This window comes from Ranitomeya imitator, chromosome 1, assembly GCF_032444005.1.
Source record: "Ranitomeya imitator isolate aRanImi1 chromosome 1, aRanImi1.pri, whole genome shotgun sequence".
Classification (NCBI taxonomy): domain Eukaryota; kingdom Metazoa; phylum Chordata; class Amphibia; order Anura; family Dendrobatidae; genus Ranitomeya; species Ranitomeya imitator.
Genome location: NC_091282.1, coordinates 899,521,507 through 899,544,580, shown reverse-complemented (window position 1 = coordinate 899,544,580; position 23,074 = coordinate 899,521,507). Strand labels below are relative to the sequence as shown.

General features: G+C 42.3%; 1 protein-coding gene across 6 annotated transcripts in view; it reads left to right on the top strand.

Annotated features, from left to right (window-relative positions):
* The window catches only part of WDFY3 (WD repeat and FYVE domain containing 3), a 382,468-nt gene that overhangs the window by 45,991 nt on the left and 313,403 nt on the right, over positions 1–23,074 (top strand). For all 6 annotated transcript variants that reach the window (XM_069743279.1, XM_069743265.1, XM_069743271.1 and 3 more), the window contains exon 2: positions 13,999–14,112. The gene's annotated coding sequence lies outside the window, so the exon portion shown is untranslated. The remainder of the gene's footprint in view (positions 1–13,998; positions 14,113–23,074) is intronic.

Genomic DNA, 23,074 nt, shown 5'->3' with positions numbered 1-23,074 from the left:
TTGATCCAGAAAATTTATGTATTCCTGCCAGAAAATTACTGCAATTGCATGTTTTGTTATACTGTACACTTGTTGATTTTCTATGTGTGTATTAGAACAACCCCCCCGCTCCCCCCCCCCCCCCAAAAAAAAAAAAAAAAAAACACAGAAAAAATTCAAACAGATGGGCAGGACAAAATTGTTGTAAAATTGTCAGTAAACCACTTTGTTTCAAGCATTTGATATGAAAATCCACTTGAAATCAGATAAAAAGTGGAAAGTTGATGTAATCTTTGGGTCTCTGTGTGCGACACTGAGCACGGAGAACAGAAAAAGGAAAAGATAACTGTCTGAGGACTTGGGAACCATATTTGTTGAACAATAGCAACACTCTCGAAGTTACAAGTTGATGAAGGGTTGGAACGCAGGCTGGTCCGTATGGTGGATATGAAGCCCCAATCAAGTTCAAAAGAAATTCAAGCTGTCCTGCAGGCTCAGGATGCATCTGTGTCAGCGCGAACTGTTGATATTTGAATGAAATAAACTGCAATGGCAGGAGACCCAGGAGGACCCCACTGCTGAAACATAGACCTAAAAATCTAGACTGCAGTTTGCCAAAATGTATGTGAGTAAACAACAATCCTTCTAGAAAAGCGTCTTGTGAACAAATGAGACCAAGATAGAGCTTTTTGATAAAGCACATCATTCTACTGTATACCGAAAATGGAATGAGGCCTACTATGAAAAGAACACAGTACCTATGGTCAAGTATGGTGGAGGTTCATAGATGTTTTGAGGTTGTTTTGCTGTCTCTGGGTGCCTTGACTGTGTGAAAGCCATCATGAAATCTGAAGATTACCAAAATAATTTGGGTCGCAATGTAGTGCCCAGTGTCAGAATGCTGGGTTTGCGTCATAGGTCTTCCAGTAGGACAATGACACTAAAAGTACTTCAAGAAGCTCTCAGAAATTGATTAAAATAAAGTGCTTGAGATTTCTGAAGTGGCCAGCAATGAGTCCGGATCTAAATCCCATTTAACACCTTTGGAGAGATCTTAAAATTGATGTTGGGAGAAGGCCCTCTTCAAATATGAGAGACCTGGAACAGTTTGCAAAAGAAGACTGTTCCAAAATTCCAGATGAGAGGTGTAACAAGCTTGTTGATGGTTATAGGGAGCAATTCATGGCAGTCATTTATTCCAGAGAGTGAGCAACCAAATATTAAGCTGAGTAGTGCCAACAATTCTGTCCAGACCATTTTGGGGGTTTTGTGTGAAAATGTGTCCATTTTGTCCCTTTTTTTTTTTTTTTTTTTTTTTAATTCAAAAAACACACAAAGGAAATACACATGTGTAGAACAAAACATGTAACTGCAAACATTTTCTGGAACAATTTGAAGGGTACCAACACTTTCGGCCATGACTGTATATGTCAAATGTAAGTAAGGTTTTAGTCTTATAAACAGGTCCGATCTTGCTCTATGCCTTTAATAAACTACAGTTCGTTCAGTGAAATCTGATGACTGATCTCCATTTTAACGTTTGATCGGGAAAAGTGGTGTGCTGTTTGCAGTGGAAAAATTACAAAAATAAGAGTAGCTTTTTTCATTGACAGCTATTCAGGCAACGTTTTTCAGTGACAGAACTAAATAAAATCTATTGCACCAGCAGACAGTATGACAATTTGTATGGCAGTGCTGGATTCAGGTAGCCCGAACCAGAAGGGTTGTCATGTTTTTTTTTTTCTTTGCATCTGAGTGATTTTCTTTTCCTTTTTTTTTTGCTTTGTTGTGCTCAATTTGTTTCAAAATGTCATTATTCAGAAAACTTGAGACACAGTGACTTTAACCAACATGACTATGATTTCCCTTTTTTTTTGTTTTTTTTGTTTACAATTTTCAGTCATTTATGCTATTTATTACGGTATTAAATGCGCGCACCGGTGACCCCCTCACGTGATCGGGGGTCATCAGCGCATCGGCATGACAACCAGAGGTCTCCTATGGTTGTTGATGCTGGATTGCTATGAGCGTCACCCTGTGGTCGGCACTCATAGCAATGCTGTAATTCTAGTACATAGGAGCTATCTCAGCGTCGCTCCTATGTAGCAGAGCCGATCAGGCTATGCCAGCTTCTAGCCTCCCATGGAGGCTATTGAAGCATCAGAAAAGTAAAAAAAAAAAAAGTGTTTAAAAATATGAAAAAAATTAAATAAAAATATAAAAGTTCAAATCACCCCCCTGTCACCCCATTCAAAATAAATTAAAAAAATCAAAATTACACATTTGGTATCACTGCGTTCAGAATCGCCTGATCTATCAATTAAAAAAAAAAGTATTAACCTGATCGCTAAACAGTGTAGCAATAAAAAAATTTAAAACTCCAGAATTAAGTTTTTTTTTTTGACATGACATTGCATTAAAATGTAATAACGAGCAATCAAAAGAACGTATCTACACCAAAATGGTGTCATTAAGGCCGGGATCACAGATGCGAAAAACACGTCCGTGTCTCGCATGTGAAATCTAAGCTGTGGCGCCGGCACTCCAGAGCGGAGCGTGCGGCCGCATAGCAACACATGGAGCCGCACGCTCCGCTCCCAAGTGCCGGCGCCACAGCTTGGATTTCACATGCGAGACACGGACGTGTTTTTAGCATGTGTGACTCTGGCCTAAAAATGTCAGCTCGGCACGCAAAAAAAAAAGCCCTCACCTCACCCCAGATCCCGAAAAATGGAGATGCTACGGGTATCGTAAAATCGCGCAAAAAATTTTTTTTTTTTTTAAAGCAAAATTTTTTTTTTTTTTTTTGCCACTTAGATAAAATAGAACCTAGACATGTTTGGTGTCTATGAACTCATAGTGACCTGGAGAATCATAATGGCCGGTCAGTTGTGTTTTTTTTTTTTTTTTTTTGCAATTTCACCGCACTTGGAATTTTCCCCCCGTCTTTTTCTAGTGCATGACATGATAAAACCAATGATGTCGTTCAAAAGTACAACTCGTCCCGCAAAAAATAAGCCCTCACATGGCCATATTGACCGAAAAATAAAAAAGTTATGGCTCTGGGAAGGAGGGGAGCAAAAAATGGAAAAAAAAAAAAAAAAATACCCCGGGTCATGAAGGGGTTAAAATGTATTATCATCTTGCTGGTGCACGGCATAAATGTAGGAAGTCTTTAAATGTTTAAAGGGAATCAGTCAGCTGACTTTTTGCTATGTAATATGTCAGCATGATGTAGGTGCGAAGACTCTGATTCCAGTGATATGTTTGATACTAGGCTGTGTGTTGCAGTTTAAATAAAGTCAGTGTTTTATCAGCAAGATATACACTACAGGACAAGGTGTCTCGTGCCTCCTAGTCAACTGCTGTGTATCTCCGCCCCATCACTGATGTCCATGTATAGTGTACACAGAAATCAGCCAATCAGAGGTGTGGGCGGGGTTATGCAGAGCTCTCCATTCATTCTGAGCACTACTAAATCTGCAGCATTGTCTCAATGGCAGCAAGCAGATGAATACATTGCTAGGATCAGTATCTCGGCACCTACATTATGCTGCGCTCAGATTAGCCAAAACCTGGTGACAGATTCCTTTAACTGTAGTCAGAATATTTTTCTACACCATAAACTGTTTATGATCTAATTTTCTACATCCAGAATGTAAAATAAACTACAGAGGAAGGCTGGGCACTCGGCCTTTCTATCTTGATCGCATCAGCAGCTTTGTTCCGGCATCTTGATACTTTTTATTAAACAGGATGCGCGGTGCGTAGAGAGAACCTTCCTGAAATCAGGCAGTTTGACAGCTCCCGGCGTGCTTGCAAATGAAACATGGACTTTTCATGCTCTGTTTGGCTCCTTCCCCCTAGTAGACTTATAAAAATACCTTTTACTTTATGATTGATGATTTCTGAAGGAGCGAACGGCAAGGTGTAAGAATAACCACAGAGCACCTCGACTTTATCGAAAACGTCTTAATTGCTGGAACACTGTGAACTGCCTTTCCATTTCCAGTCATGGAGTCATATCAACAATCAGCTGAAAAATTGATAGGAGGTCATCTGTGAAACTGAGCATGACCCCGACTAAAGGCAATTGGTTGTAACATTAACCCTTTAGCTACCAATGGGATTCAACATTTTGCATCTCTGGTACTGCTCCTTTTTTTTTTTTTTTTTTTCCAATTTTGTCATGTACAAATGACACCTAATTTACTAAATAATTGATATTAACCCCCCCGAAAAAAAAATAATATATATATATATATTCACAGATATTCATTGGTCGCGGCCTCTGTCTGTCATGGAATCCAAGTCGCTGATTGGTCGTGGCAAAACGCCCATGACCATTGCCACGACCAATCAGCGACGGGCACAGTCCGGCGGCAATATGGCCGCTCTTTCCTTCCCGCAGTCAGTGCCCGCTCCATACTCCCCTCCAGTCATCCAGTCAGCCCTCACACAGGGTTAATGCCAGCATTACCAGAGCGCGGTGTAACATACTCCAGTTACACAGCTATTAACCCTGTGTGACCAACTTTTTACTATCGATGCTGCTTATGCAGCCTCAATAGTAAAAAGATCTAATGTTACAAATAATAATAATAATAAACTTATTCTCACCCTCCGACGTGCGCGGTGTCCTCGGAAATGCAAGCGGCAGGCTCCGGTGCCAAGGATGCTATGCGAGACAGACCTTCCATGATGTCACGGTCATGTGACCGCGACGTCATCACAGATCCTGCGCTCATACGAACCCTGGGACCGGAAGCTGCCGCGTGCACCGCACACAGCTGACAGGACGACAAGGTGCCTTCAGAAGGTGAGTATATGTTTATTTTTTATTTTAAGTCTTTTTTTAACCTGTTACATACGTGGCTGGGCAATATACTATGTGTCTGTGCTGTATACTACGTGGCTCTGTGCTGTATACTACGTGGCTCTGTGCTGTATACTATGTGGCTCTGTGCTGTATACTACGTGGCTCTGTGCTGTATACTATGTGGCTGGGCAATATACTACGTGGCTGGGCAATATACTACGTGGCTGTGCAATATACTACGTGGCTGGGCAATATACTACGTGGCTGGGCAATATACTACGTGGACATGCATATTCTAGAATACCCGATGCGTTAGAATCGGGCCACCATCTAGTATTAGAATATATTTGTACCATGTGAATAGGCTGTGATGGAGTGCTTTACACTTTGAGGGCTCTTATTGAGTGCTTTTATCAATATATTTCTGTCATTAGTTTCACATATTGTAGTTTTTTTTTCACATCACTTTTTTTCTTTTTACTCTTATTCACTTTTGACATACATTTCATTGTCATCATTTTGTTTGATTTTTCTGATGTACGTCTTTTCCAATATTTATTCATTAACCTTGCACTTTATGCTATCGCACTATCCCATTATAAATGCCTCTCTACAACCTGTCTTGGACATCCTATTATATTTCATATCGTTTCATCGTAATTCCTTCTATTCTGCTTCACTCCACCCACTTCTTGTTGTTACTCTAGGCCCTTTCCTATACAACATGGTTGTGCCCTTGGCCTCCTCAAAAATGGTTGCTGATGAGGTCATCAATAAAGCGTTGCGTGCATGACTGATGTCTCCGGGTCATGGTTCACCTGACATGTGCACGACGCGTTGACTTCCATTACGGAAGCACACCCGTGTGGATCTCTGGACACATCCACCGCTTAACTAACACCATCTGGTGTGTGTGTGTATATGTGTGTGTGTGTATATATATATATATATATATATATATATATATATATATATATATATATATATATATATATATATATATATATATATATATATATATATATATATATATATATATATATATATAATTTTCTCTGTGACAGGTCAATAGTAAAGGCACATCCCCTTGAGAAAGCAGCTGTGCGAAACGCGCGTCGGGGCATTATAATCTTTGTTACTGTGGGTAAGCTTATTCACTAGTATTAACTTGTACATTTACTCATGAAACCTGAATATTTAAGGAGTCTTTATTCTATATGTTTGTCGCACTATATGACCTTCACAGGTTTATGACACTTGCTTCCTATACTACCATACCCTCTTCTTGTGTATGTATGGGTCTTTGAGAATATTCACTCTTTATATTATCTGCTCCATAGAAGCTTATGGCACTTGTTTGTTTCATATATATGTATAAGATGTTTCAGATGTAGTTACTCTTTCTTCATGCTCTATACTGGACAATGATGTTTCTCCATTCTCATGTTCTTCTTTACAAGCCCACAATATTTTGTATGCTAGGTATTTTTAATAATTTTAATAAATATGTTTTAAAACCTCTGTGGTTTCACACGTTTTTGTCAGTATGTGGGACTACTCCACCCTTTTACTCTTTTCATTAAAATTAAGGAGGAATGCCTAAATTGTTTATGTTCCTGACCTTGTTCTATAATTTGTGCTCTTATTTTGATTGAGTGCTCTATGTTGTCATTGTGCTTGACACTAAAGTAGTCTCACAATGGGTTTTCCATTTGATTACGGTACTCTACTGAAAAGGTTATTTTTCTCAAACCACTTGGAGCAATTCTACATCATTCACTTGTAAAACCCTGCACGTGGCTGTGTACACATTGGCTGATCATGCTTGTTGCATTGGTGTTTACACTTGTTAATTATGTCAACCAAATATTGATTTTGTGTTCAACCATTTTTGTGCATGAACCCACCACATCTAGCAATATTCACTTCATGTACATAGAAGAGGATTCTTTACTGTTAGGGCAGTGAGAATCTGGAATTGCTTGCCTGAGGAGGTGGTGATGGCGAACTCAGTCGAGGGGTTCAAGAGAGGCCTGGATGTCTTCCTGGAGCAGAACAATATTGTATCATACAATTATTAGGTTCTGTAGAAGGACGTAGATCTGGGTATTTATTATGATGGAATATAGGCTGAACTGGATGGACAAATGTCTTTTTTCGGCCTTACTAACTATGTTACTATGTTACATTAATAATTTATAATGTATTATTCTCATCGTACTGGAAGTTAATACGTTAAAACTGTGTTCAAGACAAATCCTAGTATAAACAGTCTTGTTTCTAGTCCTTGGCTTGTAATCATGGCCACGCTAATGTACCTTCCATATCCTCCATTAGGGCAAATGGCTGTCATGGGTGGAGGAGTCTCCCACTCATTCTGATGGACTGGTGTGTTTATTACATGAATGGCCAGCTATCAGATCGTCTGCCACCTAACTGTGGCCACTGATCTGAAATATCTGGCTCTCTGCAGCTTTCCAGGCAGAATGAGTTGTTTCCTGAGATGGATGCACCCATGCTGATAGCTAAAACTACCCCTTTGGCCATATTTATCATTGTTTTACCAAAATTGATTATATTGTGTTGCAAAATTGCTTATTTAATGTTTTCATTATGCTAACATGTAAACCCATCCAAAATAGTATCAGGAGATCCAAAGGTCACCAACTATTAATAATAATAATACTATTATTGCATCTTCTGTGTATTGTCCTCTTCAGGTTAACGGAAAGATTTACATTTGGATTCAGGTCTGGGCCATTCTAAAAGTTTGATCTTCTTTTGGCAATGCCATTCTTTTGTTTTCAAGATTATATTTAGAGTTGTCAGGCTGGAAGGTGAAATTGCCCTCTATTTTCAGCTTTTTAGCAGAGGCCTGAAAGTTTTGTCGCAAAAGTGACTGATTATTGGAACTGATCATAATTCCCTGCACCTTGACTACAGCCTCAATTTCAGCTGCCAAAAAAACAGGCCCATGATACAATGCTGCTTCCACCATGCTTCACTGTGGCTATGGTGTGCTTTTAGGCTATGTTCACACTAGCGTTGCGCCGCCCTGCGTCGGCGACGCACGGAAAAACGCGCGCAAACGCAAAATCGGACGAAATCGGACGCAAGAAAAATGCAACTTGTAGCGTTTTCTTGCGTCCGACGCTAGCGTCTAAAACGACGCACGTGTCGGAAAACGCGTGCAAAAAGACGCACGCGTCCCCTATGTTAAACATAGGGGCGCGTCGCCGCTGCGTCGCCGACGCAACGGCGACGCGACGCTAATGTGAACGTAGCCTTAGTGATGCACAATGTTGGCTTATAGATGCACTTTTTCTGGGGCGGCTGAGAGCTGATGTTTTTAGCCTGGGGGATTGCAGTATTTATGACCCCTTCCTAAGCTTTAAATATCAGCCCCCAGCTATCTGCCCAGCCTATAGGTGGACCTTACATCCTTTTTTTTTTTTTGTTTGTTTGTTTTTGGTGGAGGGGGTCCCCCATTTTAATAGCTAGTAAAGGCCTAAACCCCTCCATGGGTAGTCTTCCCCCTTCCCAGGTTATAAACATTTGACCCCAGCCATCGGATTTCCCTCTGCTGGTTAAGAAATTACATGGGAGCCAACTTTTTTTCAGAAAAATAACCATTTATAAATTAAATACATGTACAGAAAGCTTCACACTGTACTAATTGCTTATGTCACTGACATATGTATATTTATCTATTTTATGTGTATATACTTTATGTAATCTATCTATTCTATACTGTCGGGTGCCGCTGTGATTTTACTGTAAGCAACAGATGAATTGCCGACTTTTCTGTGTTTACTCTGTCCGATTTTTACACACCGATAGCCTTAGAAAAGTGGGTGCACTACTAATACGACAAAAAGAAGAGAAGAGGATGCTGCGTCCTGCATGAAACAACTATGTAAGGATGAGAAGAAAAAAGGCCATATGGTGTTCACGCCTGGACTGTTCAAGTATAAAGATATATAAACTTTATTACACCTAATGACAGACCATTAAAGTTACATAAAAATCACAAAAGAAGTGACATGCATAACATCCCCTGGTGCAATGTAAGGTAATGGGTACTGGTAGGTAGTTAGCTACCGGAGACCAAAAGTAGTAGTGGTCCCTTATGTATATACAGTTGTTCTTAAAAATTAACATCCCCCTGCAGAATTTTTGATTTCTTCACCTTTTTTTCAGAGAATATGAATAACACCAAAACTATTTCTCCAATCATGGTTAGTGGTTGGGTGAAGCCATTTATTGTCAAACTACCGTATTTTCCGGCGTACAAGATGACTTTTTAACCCCTGAAAATCATCTCAAAAGTCAGGGGTCGTCTGATACGCGGGGTACGGCATGTGCAGGGAGCGGTCCTGTCGGCGACGTCACCGAAGGTCCCTCGCTCAATGCATCCTTAGGAACAGAGGCCGCCGCTTGCACCGCTGAGAGCTGGGGGCCGTCGGAGGGTAAGTATATCCCATATTTTTTTTTTTCTTAAATTATTTTTTTACATGAATATGGATCCCAGGGCCTGAAGGAGTCTCCTCTCCTCCAGACCCTGGGAACCATCCGCACCGCACACGCCGTATAAGATGCGAGTATAGCCCAAACTCCATATTTTATATGGAAAAGTTGGGGGTCGTCTTATACGCCCAGTCGTCTTATACACCAGAAAATACGGTACTGTGTTTTCTTTTCTTAAATCATGACAACCCAAAATATCCAAATGACCCTGATCAAAAGTTCACATACCCTGATGATTTTGGCCTGATAAGGCCCCTTTCACACATCAGTTTTTTGCAATCAGTCGTAATCTGTCAAATATTGAAAAAAAACCCGGATCCGGCGACTGATGCCGCCGGATTCATTTTTCTCATTGACTTGTATTAGCAATGGATTGCAATGGTTGTCCTCACGTTTCATGCGTCATTCGCCAGATCCGTCAAAAATTGTTTGTCTGGCGGCCGGAGACAATTGACAAAGAAATGTTTTTTGTGTACGTCGAAAAATCGGACAGCGACGGATCCTATGCCGTACTTTGTTTTTCTCGAATGGAAGCCTATGGGCGCCGGATCCGTCAAATGACGGAATCCGGCGACGGATTCTGTTTTTTTTAACTGAGCATGCTCCGATTTTTATTTGGGATCCAAAAAATTCATGGTGTAATCACAAACATGAAAACTGTTTGGTACTCCAACACACATTATATCAAAAGACAAAGATATCAAACCGTCTCATCCTGCCATTCTACTCTTCCTTGAGGTAAAATAAAGTACTCTGCAAACCTGTCATTTCTACAGATGAGGTCTCCAACACGTGCAACCAAAATATCAAAGTTTTCCGCTTTCATCCGAACATAGTTACAAAAACGTCTCTGGGTTTTCTCTCAACTCCATATATAACGTAGAATACACCCCATGTGCCATTCTCAGTGCAATGATTGGGTGGATCCAAAAACAGCGCAGGTGCATGATGCGTGTTCTCTCGCTCCTTTTCAAGAACGATTGCTTCCAAATGATTCGCCTCAAAAGAAAAATCCACAAAGACCTTCGCAATGTTCGCAATCGCACCTTCCATTTTTGCCACTTGCTTTACAAAGATGGGGTGTGGAAACACTGTATAATAATAATAATCTTTATATAGCGCTAACATATTCTGCAGCGCTTTACAGTTTTGCACACATTATCATCGCTGTCCCTGTTGAGGCTCACAATTTAAATTCCCTATCAGTATGACTTTGGAATGAAACCGGAGAACCCGGAGGAAACCCACGCAAACAAGGGGAGAACATACAAACTCTTTGCAGATGTTGTCCTTGGTGGGATTTGAACCCAGGACTCCAGCGCTGCAAGGCTGCTGTGCTAACCACCGAGCCACCGTGCTGCCCATATATATAGGTTTTCAGTAGCCAATAGCGTTTGGGAGTCTCCCATTGGGTGTTTAAAAAAAAAAAAACGGATCCATCAAGAAACTGATGGAAAAACTGATGCTACGGATCCGCTGATGTGTGAAAGGGGCCTAACGTGCACAGAAGTTGACACAAATGGGCATGAATGGCTACCAAAGAGAACATCTGCACCTGTGACCTGTTTGCTTGTAATCAGTGTGTGTGCATAAAAGCGGAGTGAGTTTCTGAGATCCAGGTACTCTTGCATCCCCACTTGCCTCAGGGTATGTGCACACGTTGCAGATTTGCCTGTGGAATTTCCTGCGCAGATTCTTCTTTCTCTTGCCAATAAACGCAGGTGCGGACTTGTCTGCGTTTTTGTAACCGAAATAAAGCTAACATACTTAAAAAAAATAAAAAAAAATAAGCTGCCCCAGATGATGCCTGCCTACATACAGACACGCACACACAGCCCCGTACACACACAGCTCTGCACACACCAACACACAGCTCCGCAGACGCCCGTTCATCCCCGCAGAGCTCCACAGACCCCCACACAGCTCCGCAGACCTCTGCGCGCGTGTGCGCACACGCACGCACGCAGCCCCGCAGACACACACTCTTCCCCCTCCCGATCTGCAGGGTTTCCCGCACCCAACTCCGCAGAAAAACCGCAGATCCTGTGGTTTTGCTGCAGATTTGTCTGAATCATTGGAAGTCAATGAGTGCAGAAACACTGCAGATCTGCAAAAAGATTTGACATGGTCCTTTTTTGAATCTACTGCGTTTTCTGTGCGGATTTTTCCGCATCATTACCACAGGATTTTTTCCCCCCCTTTGATTTACATTGTACTGTAAATCTGCAGTGCTTCTGCATGGGGAAAAAAACGTTGCGGATCCGCAGGAAATCCGCAACGCATGCACATAGCCTTAAAGTAGCAACCATAAGGCAATAGCTGCTGTAAGGCTAGGTTCACACTAGCGTATCTGTGCACAGCGTATCATCTGCATGCAAAACGCATTTAAACGTATGCTTATGCTGGATTTTTTTTTATCCGCATCAGCTTACGCATGATGGGAAAAAACTGCTGCGTGTGCATGCGTATGTATGCGTTTACGTTGTTTATGCGCATGCGTTTGATATTTCCAGGAGGGCGTGTCTCAATGGGCGTGTCTCAATCAGTTCCTGGACATGTGCAGTCTGAAGTACGCAAGCGTATCGAACGCATGCGTACCCATGTCCTTGCGTACCAATGCTTTCCCATAAACAGTAATGCATTGTTTTGACGCATTCATCTGCATGTGCATGCCTGCACATATTTTACGTGACAAAAATACAACTTGTTGCGTTTGGGCACAGCAAAACAACGCATGCGGACACACCCGCGTACACAATGTTAAACATAGGTACGCAAGACGCATGCTGATCTATGCGGAGCTGTACGCTGCGCACAGATACGCCAATGTGAACCCGGCCTAAGTAAATTAAAGATAACCGCATGGGATTAGCTTAGAACTTAGTTAACATCTAGTTAATACAAGACCTAGTTTCCATGAGAGAACCATTAGGCTATGTGCACAAGTTCAGAATTTCTTGCAGAAATTTCCTGAGTAAAACAGGACATTTTCTGCAAGAAATCCGCATGCGTTTTTCTCGCGTTTTTACCGCGTTTTTGGTGCGTTTTTTTGCTGATTTTTTTCCGGAGGTTCCCAATGCAATAATATAGTGGGAAATCCGCAAAAAATCCGCAAAATTAATGAACATGCTGCGGTTTTTACCGTGATGCGTTTTTTTTTCGTGGAAAAAAACGCATCATGTGCACAAAAATTGCGGAATGCATTCTAAATGATGGGATGCATAATATATGCATTTTTTTTCGCGTTTTTATAGCGAAAAAATGTGAAAAAAACACGCAAAAATCAGCAACGTGTGCAGCCTTAAACAAGCACAATACAAATAGAATGCTAAAATGGCAAATCAAGAAAATACAAGCTCAGAAATGTAGAAGATAACCCATATGTGTTGTGGTAATTGCAGGAAAGCAGCAAAGGGTTCCTATCTAATGGTAGAGCAGTATATATAGAATAAGGAGCCTTACTAAGGGCTTTAAAGGGAACCCAAAATCGATGGTGAGGTAAGCCCACCGTCATCAAGGGCTTATCTACAGCATTCTGTAATGCCGTAGGTAAGCCGCCGATGTTACCTGAAAGATGAGAAAAACAGGTTAGATTATACTCACCCAGGGGCGGTCCTGCTCCGATGGGTGTCTCAGGTCTGGAACAACGCCTCCCATCTTCATTCCATGATGTCCTCTTCTGGTCTTCACGCCGCGGCTCTGGCGCAGGCGTACTTTGTCTGCCCTGTTGAGGTCAGAGAGGCCCGGCGCCTGCGCACTGCAGTACTTTGCTCTGCCCTCAACAGAATGCTGTAGATAAGCCCCTGATGACGGTGAGCTTATCTCACCATCGATTTTGGGGGTGACCGGTTCCCTTTAAGGTTGGTCTATAAGAAAGTGCCCATGTTCATGGATACCCTACCGGGGGAGGAAGGCCATTCCCATGTGTATCGCTGCTCTTGCAGCTTCGTCAGGGAACACATACTGTATGGGTTACCTGCAACATTTCTGCATATACACTTTAAGAACCACTACTACTTTTTGTCTCCAGTATCACCAGGGAATGTTATGCATGTCACTTTTGTGTGTGATTTTTTTTTTTTTTTTTTTTTATGTGGTTTTAATGGTCTGTCATAAAGTGTAATAAAGTTTATATATATTTTTATACTTGAATATTCCCAGTGTATGTGCCCAATATTGCATGGTCTGTTTTCTTCTTATCCTCAAAAATCGGGCAGCGCTCGAATGGTCCAAGTGCTGTGATTTTTTTTTTGTTTTCTTTGTTGCACCCATTGACTTCTATTGCCGAATACGATCCGATTACAATGACAGCATTCTGCATTTTTACCTTATGTTTTTCCAGTTCGATTGTGATCCGAGCTGGAGAAAAACTCACAGATGGACACATTTTTTTTTTTTTTTGCCCCTGACCAAAGTCTGGCATTTTAACAGAGAATTATTGATATGGTCTTCACTCTTTATCTGTGATCCTTTAACCATTGCACTGCCTCGGTTTATTTTATTTTTTTTAACTTTTTTTTTTTTGTTTTTATAATTCGGGCTAAATATCATTTTTACTTTAGCTTTGCTTTGCATTCATGAAGGGAATTATATCTGCATCTTTTACTGTCCGTTGATGTGAAAAATCGTGTTTTGATGTGATCCTCTTCTCATGGTCCTCCATTTTCTTTTAGGGGGTCACAGGCAAAAAATGAATTGACAACCTCTTTGGAACTACTCCATTATGATGCGGCAGTGCTGGCTACCATCTTCTGGATAGAAGCTATCTTGCTTCCGTTATATCCAAGGTCAGTGCTGTTTCATTGTCATTCTTTCTTTCCTGTGTTATGTGTGAGATCTAAGCCGTAGGAATGGTTACATTATGTGCGGCCGCGTGCCTAATCTATATGTATCTGCTTAACCTTTTTGACCTTTTAATGTTGGGCAGAAAAATGATTCAGAGATATAATTTTTCATTCTCATTCTGTTGCTTTCTCGGACAAGTGACACCTTAAGTGTTGGGCAACTTCTCAGCACCCAACCATACCTCCGTAGAATTACCGATAACATTTATCTGGGCCAGACAACTTTGTTGATAACAATTTGGTTGCAATAAGTTGTTTCACCCCAATCCCACTGCCACCCTCCTTTCCTTTGAGTTGCACTTTGAGTGCATCTACTCTCCCTCCAACCGTTTTTCATTTACCGCCCCCCAGGGTCAGCCACCACCTTCTTCGACCACTTCACCACCTGCAGGGCTGTGGAGTCGGAGTTAGTTTTGGTTGGGGTCGGAGTCGGTAGAAATGTACCGACTCCGACTCCAGCTTTCAAATTTTTTTATTAATATTTCATAATTGAACTTTCATATGAATTTTATAAATGTTTCTCAAATATATATGCTCTATCAAACTATGAATAACAGTGATAAGCAGTTCTGCTGGATATAGAGACATTTCTTACTTCTTGTGTGTCACTGTTCTCCACTGCCCATATCTAATCTTATACTTGGTTAACCTCATGCTGCCTCAACCCTCCTACCTACAATGTATGAAAATGAAAGTGAAAATGTGTTGCAAATTCTTAGTAGTAAAGCTCCTCCTCCTCTAGACTAGATGTTTACTAGGTGTGTGTCTTCCAAGCATCTCACAGCTGCTACTCAGAAGAGGAAGACTGTAAGAAGTATTATCCTTTCAACAAACTTAGTTAGGCTTTGTTCACATAAGCGTTTCCCGACGCAGCGTCGGGAAACGCAGCGGCGACGCATGCGTCATGCGCCCCTATATTTAACATGGGGGACGCATGGACATGTGTTGTGCTGCGTTGTGCGACGCATGCGTTTTATTTGACGCAAGCGTCGGGCAAAGAAAACGCAACAAGTTGCATTTTTTTTGCATCGAAATTTCGGCAAAAAACGACACATGCGTCGCAAAACGCAGCGTTTTTGCGTTCGTTTTGGTGCGTTTTTATTTGCGTTGTGCGTTGCGTCAGCTGTCGGCAAACTACTATCTTTCACTTCAACATTCGGCATCCCTCAATGGTCTTCTGCAGCCACTCATAAAGATGGCCACACACTGGACCTTATTTTCACCTTCCTCTGCTCCCTATCTAATCTCTCTCTCTCTTTCTGACCACAACCTACTTACATTATCTCCCCTTTCCTCTCCAGGTGCACAATGCCCACTCCACAAGCTTGCATACCCTCGCAAAAATCTTAAACGCCTCGATCCACACTCACTCTCTGAATCCCTTTTCCCTCTTACAGACAAAAGTTCCTTACTAGGGTTGTTAGAATAGCTTCGGATAAGTGCTTATCCAAATAGCTATAGTGCTTCCTGAATAGCTGCATCGGGAACCTGGAGCGCTCTTGATAATCAGATGTTCGGCGCCACAGCTGTATGGTTCACGGCAAACAGGCTCTCCATGCTTGTGTTGTGACTGTCACACAGCCGCCACACATACAGCTGCGGTGCCGAACATCTGATTATCGAGAGCACTCCAGGTACCAAGGTTACCGAGGCAGCTATTCGGGAAGTTCTATAGCACTTATCCGAAGCTATTCCATCAACCCTATTCCTTACACAATATGAACCCTGCTTCCACTTTATAAAACACTACAATAGCTGTTGCTCTCGGAACGGTCCCCAAACCCCCCCCCCCCCCCCCCACGCATACCAAAGCTTGCAAAATCAACAGGCAACCCTTCAAACCAGCCTGACCAAAGAACTGAGGCGGTTTTCCCGGGTTGCTGAGTGGAGATGGAAAGGATTCCACTCCAACTACTTTCAAGGCCACACTCGCTTCAGCAATACAAACCAGTTCTCCTCTCTCATATCCTCCCTGCCTCACAACCCTAAACAGTAACTCAACACTTTCAATTCTCTCCTCCGTCGCCAGCACCTCCTCCTTCTCCACTCATCTCCGCAGAATACTTTGCCTCATTATTCGAGCAGAATATTGATAACATCAGAGAAAGCTTTGGCCTACAGCCATTCCTCCTAACTACTCAGCCCTCCTGCTCCAAAACCAACTTCTCCGCCATTACAGAAGGTCAACTTTCCGCTCTACTCTCAAGATCGCATCTCGCCACCTGTTCACTTGACCTGATCCCATCCCACCTCATCTCAAACCTCACCACAGTCTTCATCCCAACCCTAACCCATCTCTTCAACCTATCACTTACAACTGGTGTTTTCCCCTCATGCTTCAAACACGCCTCAATCACTCCCATCCTCAAAAAGTCCTCTCTCGACCCATCCTCCGTTTCTAGCTATCGCCCCATATAACTTCTCCCCTGTGTCTCAAGACAACTTGAACAACATGTCCATTTTGAAAAACATAAACAGTCTATGGTGAAAACATGGTTTTCTTTAGTACATCTCTGTTTAAAAAAAATGCCAGTATTCTATACATGTCATGCAGTTTACTTTAAAATGCAAATGTACTCGACTTGGTGTACAGAATTTCTCTAAATGACTTATGATGGTGCCCAATGCTACTACTGAATGTTCAAAATGTGCACAACATAAACAGTATGCGTGTTGGTGTGATTTTGTGGAAATGATTTTTGTACTGAAAGATCATCTTTCTTTGTTGTACATTGTGCTGTATAAACAGGAGATGTGCTACTGTGAACAATAATATTCGATGTGCAGAGAACGATCATATTAACGATTGTGCTGTGCACATGGAAATGCAGTTTGCCTGTCTGACAATGCAGCCGATTGATGGTTGTTTAATAACTGCGATCAGTCATTGTAAATGCACCCTAAGGCTACTTTCACACTAGCGTCGGAATCTCCCCGTAACAATGCGTCGGTTAGAGATTCCAACGCTAGCGTTTAACGCACTGCACAACGGAGGCAGCGGATGCATTTCTCCGGCGCATCCGCTGCCCCATTGTGAGGTGCGGGGAGGTGGGGGCGGAGTTCCGGCCGCGCATGTGCGGTCGGAAAAAGCGGTCCGTCAGGAGCAAAAAACGTTACATGTAGCGTTTTTTTGCTCCCGACGGTCCGCCAAAGCACGACGCATCCGTCGCACGACGGATGCGACGTGTGGCAATCCATCGCAATGCGTCGTCAATACAAGTCTATGGGGAAAAAACGCATCCTGCAAGCACTTTTGCAGGATGCGTTTTTTCTGCAAAACGACGCATTGTGACGGATTGCAGTTAACGCTAGTGTGAAAGTAGCCGAAACTGTTCATGTTTTAGGCTAATTTATCATTTGGTGTGGTTAGATCTACTATTGTATTTGTTCTTTGCGTTTTAATTACATGGTCAGTACACTCAAGGACACAAGCAAAAGCATAGAATCTACTTTACAAATCCTACGCGTCTGTTTTACATTGTATATACATCAAGCCGTAGCAATAAATCTTTTGAAAATGTGTCTGTCCTTGACTTCACCTTGCACTACATTGTGGTAGACGTCCCCTCTATGCTGGGCTGCAAAGTGTATTAAATTGAATTGTGACAAGGAAGAAATGTGTGAGCTCTGTACAATAGATTGCAGGAAAGCTGCTCCTTTCATGAGGCCTAAACCTAGTTAACTTGCATCACTAGCAGTGTGATCTTCCCTATTATATTGTGGAAAACTAAGATTTAGCGGTGTAGCGTCTATTAGATTTCTGTGTGTTCAAAGAAAGGATTGAAGCTTTCACTGTGCGATCCCCTGTGTATTTATCTTTGGCGATGAAACCTGTCATCTCTCCGGTGGTTTCTACTTGGTAGAGGTAGCGAAACCATGCCAACTGACTAGTCGTGTCTGTAAGATGGGGGGTGTGTGTGTGTGTGTGATATGTATAGATACACACATATATACAGCTGGTGAAATAAGTATTGAACACATTTCACCAATTTTCTCAGTAAATCTAATATATAATTGCCTAGAATACTACTTCCTGCAATTTGTGCCAACTTCCGTGGCTTTGTCCGGAGCTAATGTCCGGAGCTAATGTCCGGAGATAAGTGACGTCAACAGTGTCCAGTGTCTGATTGGTTGCCGACTGCTGCGAGCGACCAATCAGAAACGTGCCGTACTGTGACACACTCCGCCCGCCATTTTGGTGTGATTTTTGAATTTTTACCTCACAGCAAGTTTCATGGCAGCTTAAATATAGTAGCGCCGATACTCACTGAAGCCGCATGGCGCATCACCTGTTAGCGCCGCCAGCCGAAGCACCGCTTACATCCGGAACCGGAAACACGCGGGCCCCACGTGATCCGGCACCACCTGACAGCGGGCGTCGGCAAGGACAGGCCACAGATGAGCGCCTGCGCACCAGCGAGTACCGGACACCCATACAGCAAAAAATAGGCACCATTATTACTGAGGGCAAACATAAGGGCACAACAAAATAAAACAAGACATACTCATAATACCATCCCTCGGACATATGGAGCGCTCCTGGCCAGCCAGCGTCCAAAGAGTGACGCAAAAATAAATATATAACGCTGCGATCAGCAATTCCCCACAGGATATGTAATGACTGCACATCAAAGGACAACTGGCCAGACCAGAGCGCCGCATATAGTCCGATGATAACAGATAGAAAATAATAATACAAATACAAACAATACAGGACATCAGTGCAAAACATATATATGTGGGTGGATCGAACAAATACCCATATACAAAATATACATCACATATATGTTGACAAAAAATAATAAAAAATAAAAAATAAAATGAAAAATGAAAATAATAAAAAGGAGAATAATAAAAAGAAAATAATAATCTAATATATAATTGCCTAGAATACTACTTCCTGCAATTTGTGCCAACTTCCGTGGCTTTGTCCGGAGCTAATGTCCTGAGCTAATGTCCGGAGCTAAGTGACGTCAACAGTGTCCAGTGTCTGATTGGTTGCCGTCTGCTGCGAGCGACCAATCAGAAACGTGCCGTACTGTGACACACTCCGCCCGCCATTTTGGTGTGATTTTTGAATTTTTACCTCACAGCAAGTTTCTACTGCGTGGAGGCGGGCCCAGTGACGTTGCTCTTCAAGCTCCTGCCGAATTTCGTCAAAAAAATGATACCATTTACCAAAACTATATATACAGTGGGGCAAAAAAGTATTTAGTCAGTCAGCAATAGTGCAAGTTCCACCACTTAAAAAGATGAGAGGCGTCTGTAATTTACATCATAGGTAGACCTCAACTATGGGAGACAAACTGAGAAAAAAAAATCCAGAAAATCACATTGTCTGTTTTTTTATCATTTTATTTGCATACTATGGTGGAAAATAAGTATTTGGTCAGAAACAAAATTTCATCTCAATACTTTGTAATATATCCTTTGTTGGCAATGACAGAGGTCAAACGTTTTCTGTAAGTCTTCACAAGGTTGCCACACACTGTTGTTGGTATGTTGGCCCATTCCTCCATGCAGATCTCCTCTAGAGCAGTGATGTTTTTGGCTTTTCGCTTGGCAACATGGACTTTCAACTCCCTCCAAAGGTTTTCTATAGGGTTGAGATCTGGAGACTGGCTAGGCCACTCCAGGACCTTGAAATGCTTCTTACGAAGCCACTCCTTCGTTGCCCTGGCGGTGTGCTTTGGATCATTGTCATGTTGAAAGACCCAGCCACGTTTCATCTTCAATGCCCTTGCTGATGGAAGGAGGTTTGCACTCAAAATCTCACGATACATGGCCCCATTCATTCTTTCATGTACACGGATCAGTCGTCCTGGCCCCTTTGCAGAAAAACAGCCCCAAAGCATGATGTTTCCACCACCATGCTTTACAGTAGGTATGGTGTTTGATGGATGCAACTCAGTATTCTTTTTCCTCCAAACACGACAAGTTGTGTTTCTACCAAACAGTTCCAGTTTGGTTTCATCAGACCATAGGACATTCTCCCAAAACTCCTCTGGATCATCCAAATGCTCTCTAGCAAACTTCAGATGGGCCCGGACATGTACTGGCTTAAGCAGTGGGACAAGTCTGGCACTGCAGGATCTGAGTCCATGGTGGCATAGTGTGTTACTTATGGTAGGCCTTGTTACATTGGTCCCAGCTCTCTGCAGTTCATTCACTAGGTCCCCCCGCGTGGTTCTGGGATTTTTGCTCACCGTTCTTGTGATCATTCTGACCCCACGGGGTGGGATTTTGCGTGGAGCCCCAGATCGAGGGAGATTATCAGTGGTCTTGTATGTCTTCCATTTTCTAATTATTGCTCCCACTGTTGATTTATTCACTCCAAGCTGGTTGGCTATTGCAGATTCAGTCTTCCCAGCCTGGTGCAGGGCTACAATTTTGTTTCTGGTGTCCTTTGACAGCTCTTTGGTCTTCACCATAGTGGAGTTTAGAGTCAGACTGTTTGAGGGTGTGCACAGGTGTCTTTTTATACTGATAACAAGTTTAAGCAGGTGCCATTACTACAGGTAATGAGTGGAGGAAAGAGGAGACTCTTAAAGAAGAAGTTACAGGTCTGTGAGTGCCAGAAATCTTGATTGTTTGTTTCTGACCAAATACTTATTTTCCACCATAATATGCAAATAAAATGATAAAAAACAGACAATGTGATTTTCTGTTTTTTTTTTTTTCTCAGTTTGTCTCCCATAGTTGAGGTCTACCTATGATGTAAATTACAGACGCCTCTCATCTTTTTAAGTGGTGGAACTTGCACTATTGCTGACTGACTAAATACTTTTTTGCCCCACTGTATTTAGTTGTGAAGTGGTTCAGTGACATTTTCACACCAATTTTGAACTTTTGTTTGGTGTTTTCTCCATATACTGCCTATTATTTTTGTTCTTTCTTACTATTATTTATTAATTGTATTATTCTTACATTTGAATAAATAAAGTATATATGGATTCTAGACTCCCAATTCTTTAGAATCGGGCTGTCATCTAGTCTAATATATAAAGCTGAATGTGTGTGTATGTCCAGGATTGGCATCTGCACCGTCGCAGCTACAGCCACAAAATTTCGTGAGGGGAAATTTTTAACCCCACGCGTTCCAATTCACCAAACAATTTTGCCCCTATCTACATAAGGGGGGGAAAAAGTGAAAGGAAAAGTGTTGGAGGCAAATTGACAGCTGTCAGATGTGAACAAGGGGGACTTAAAGAGTGAGAGCGAAGGCGCCAAAGAGTATATACCGTACAGTTGCTAAGGTGGGGCCCCGACATGGGAAACTCACCACACACGGGGATATGAACACACACACACACAAAATGCGCCACACACTACCACGTGCTTGAACACATATGCCACCCTCAGCACACATTTCACCCCACATACACCAACCACGCCACATAAAAGTCGAAACACAAAAGTCGCCGCTCAAAACTCGCCACATGCAAAACTAGGCTCACGCAAAACTCGCCACACGTGCAAAACTCACCTCATGGAAAACTCACCACACGCGGAAAAATTGCCACATGCACAAAAGTTGCCTCACACAAAACTTGCACATACTCAAAATGACATACAGGTATATACTATATACAGGAGGAGATGACATACAGCAGGTATATACTATTTACAGGGGAGATGACATAGGTATATACTATATACAGGAGATGACATACAGGTGTATACTATATATAAGGGAGATGACCAACATGTATATACTGAGGGGAAAATGAGATGTGTGAGGTAAAAATGAGGGGTGTGAGGTGAAAATGAAAAGGTGTGAGAGAAAATAGTGGAGTGATCGGAAAATGACAGATGTGAGGTCGAAATGAGAAGTGTTAGGGGGGGAATGAGAGGAGTAAGGGAGAAAATGAGAGGCGTGATGGGAAAATAAGAGAAGTGAGGTGCTATAACTAACCACAGATATTTACTATGCCAAGCAATGCTGGGCTCTTTAGCTAGTATATTTCTAAAAGTGATTTTGACATATGAAATTTCCCACCAGATGTCTGTAACAACCCATTCAATCCACACAGAGAAAGAAATCAAACCATAGATGTCCATAAAGCGGTTGTCCGTTACTTTTTCATTTTCCTATCCTGGTTATAGGTCATCAATGTCTGTTTGGCCGGTGTATCACGTCCAGCACCCCTGCCGATCATCTGTTATCGGTGTCGGATGTAAGTACTCATTGCGGAGCTGCTCCTTCTTCTGATAGTGGCTGCACAGGGTGCTACACGTCCACCTATTGATTTGAATAGGAGATGGCTGTGCAGTACACTGCCGCGGCTACTACAAGGAGACAGCCAGCTGCGCACGTGAGTACTTCCAGCTGTTAACACCGAAAACCGTTAATCGGCAGGGAAGCCGGGTGTCTTGCTCTTGCCGATCAGACATTGATGACCTATCCTAAGGATAGGACCAGGACCTTCTGTCCCAAGGGCCTTTTGTTCATCCTCGGATGTTCGGGCTGCATTTAACAGCCTGTAATTTAAGGTCGATTTTTAGAGAAAAAGGGGGTTATTAGCTAGGTTAGCTTCTTCCTTACTTAGTAGTAGTAAAAAATCTACAGTATGGCAGGATCTGGAGGAAATTCTTATCCACCTCAGGGGCAGATCCAGAGAGAGAGATCCCTTTTAACATCTTATCCTGGAGTTCCTTCAGAAGGGACTAGAACTCGGGTTTCTCAGTCAGCACCATTAAAGTTCAGGTTTCAGCCCTAGGGGCCCTTTACAATTATAACCTGGCAGGGTCAATCCCTTCCTGTAAGGCTATGTGCACACGTTCAGGTTTTTTTGCGATAAAAACGCTATAAAAACTCATTAAAATGCATACATCTGCATGTTTTGTGCACATGATGCATTTTTTTCCCGCAAAAAAAAGCATCGCGGTAAAAAAAGCAGCATGT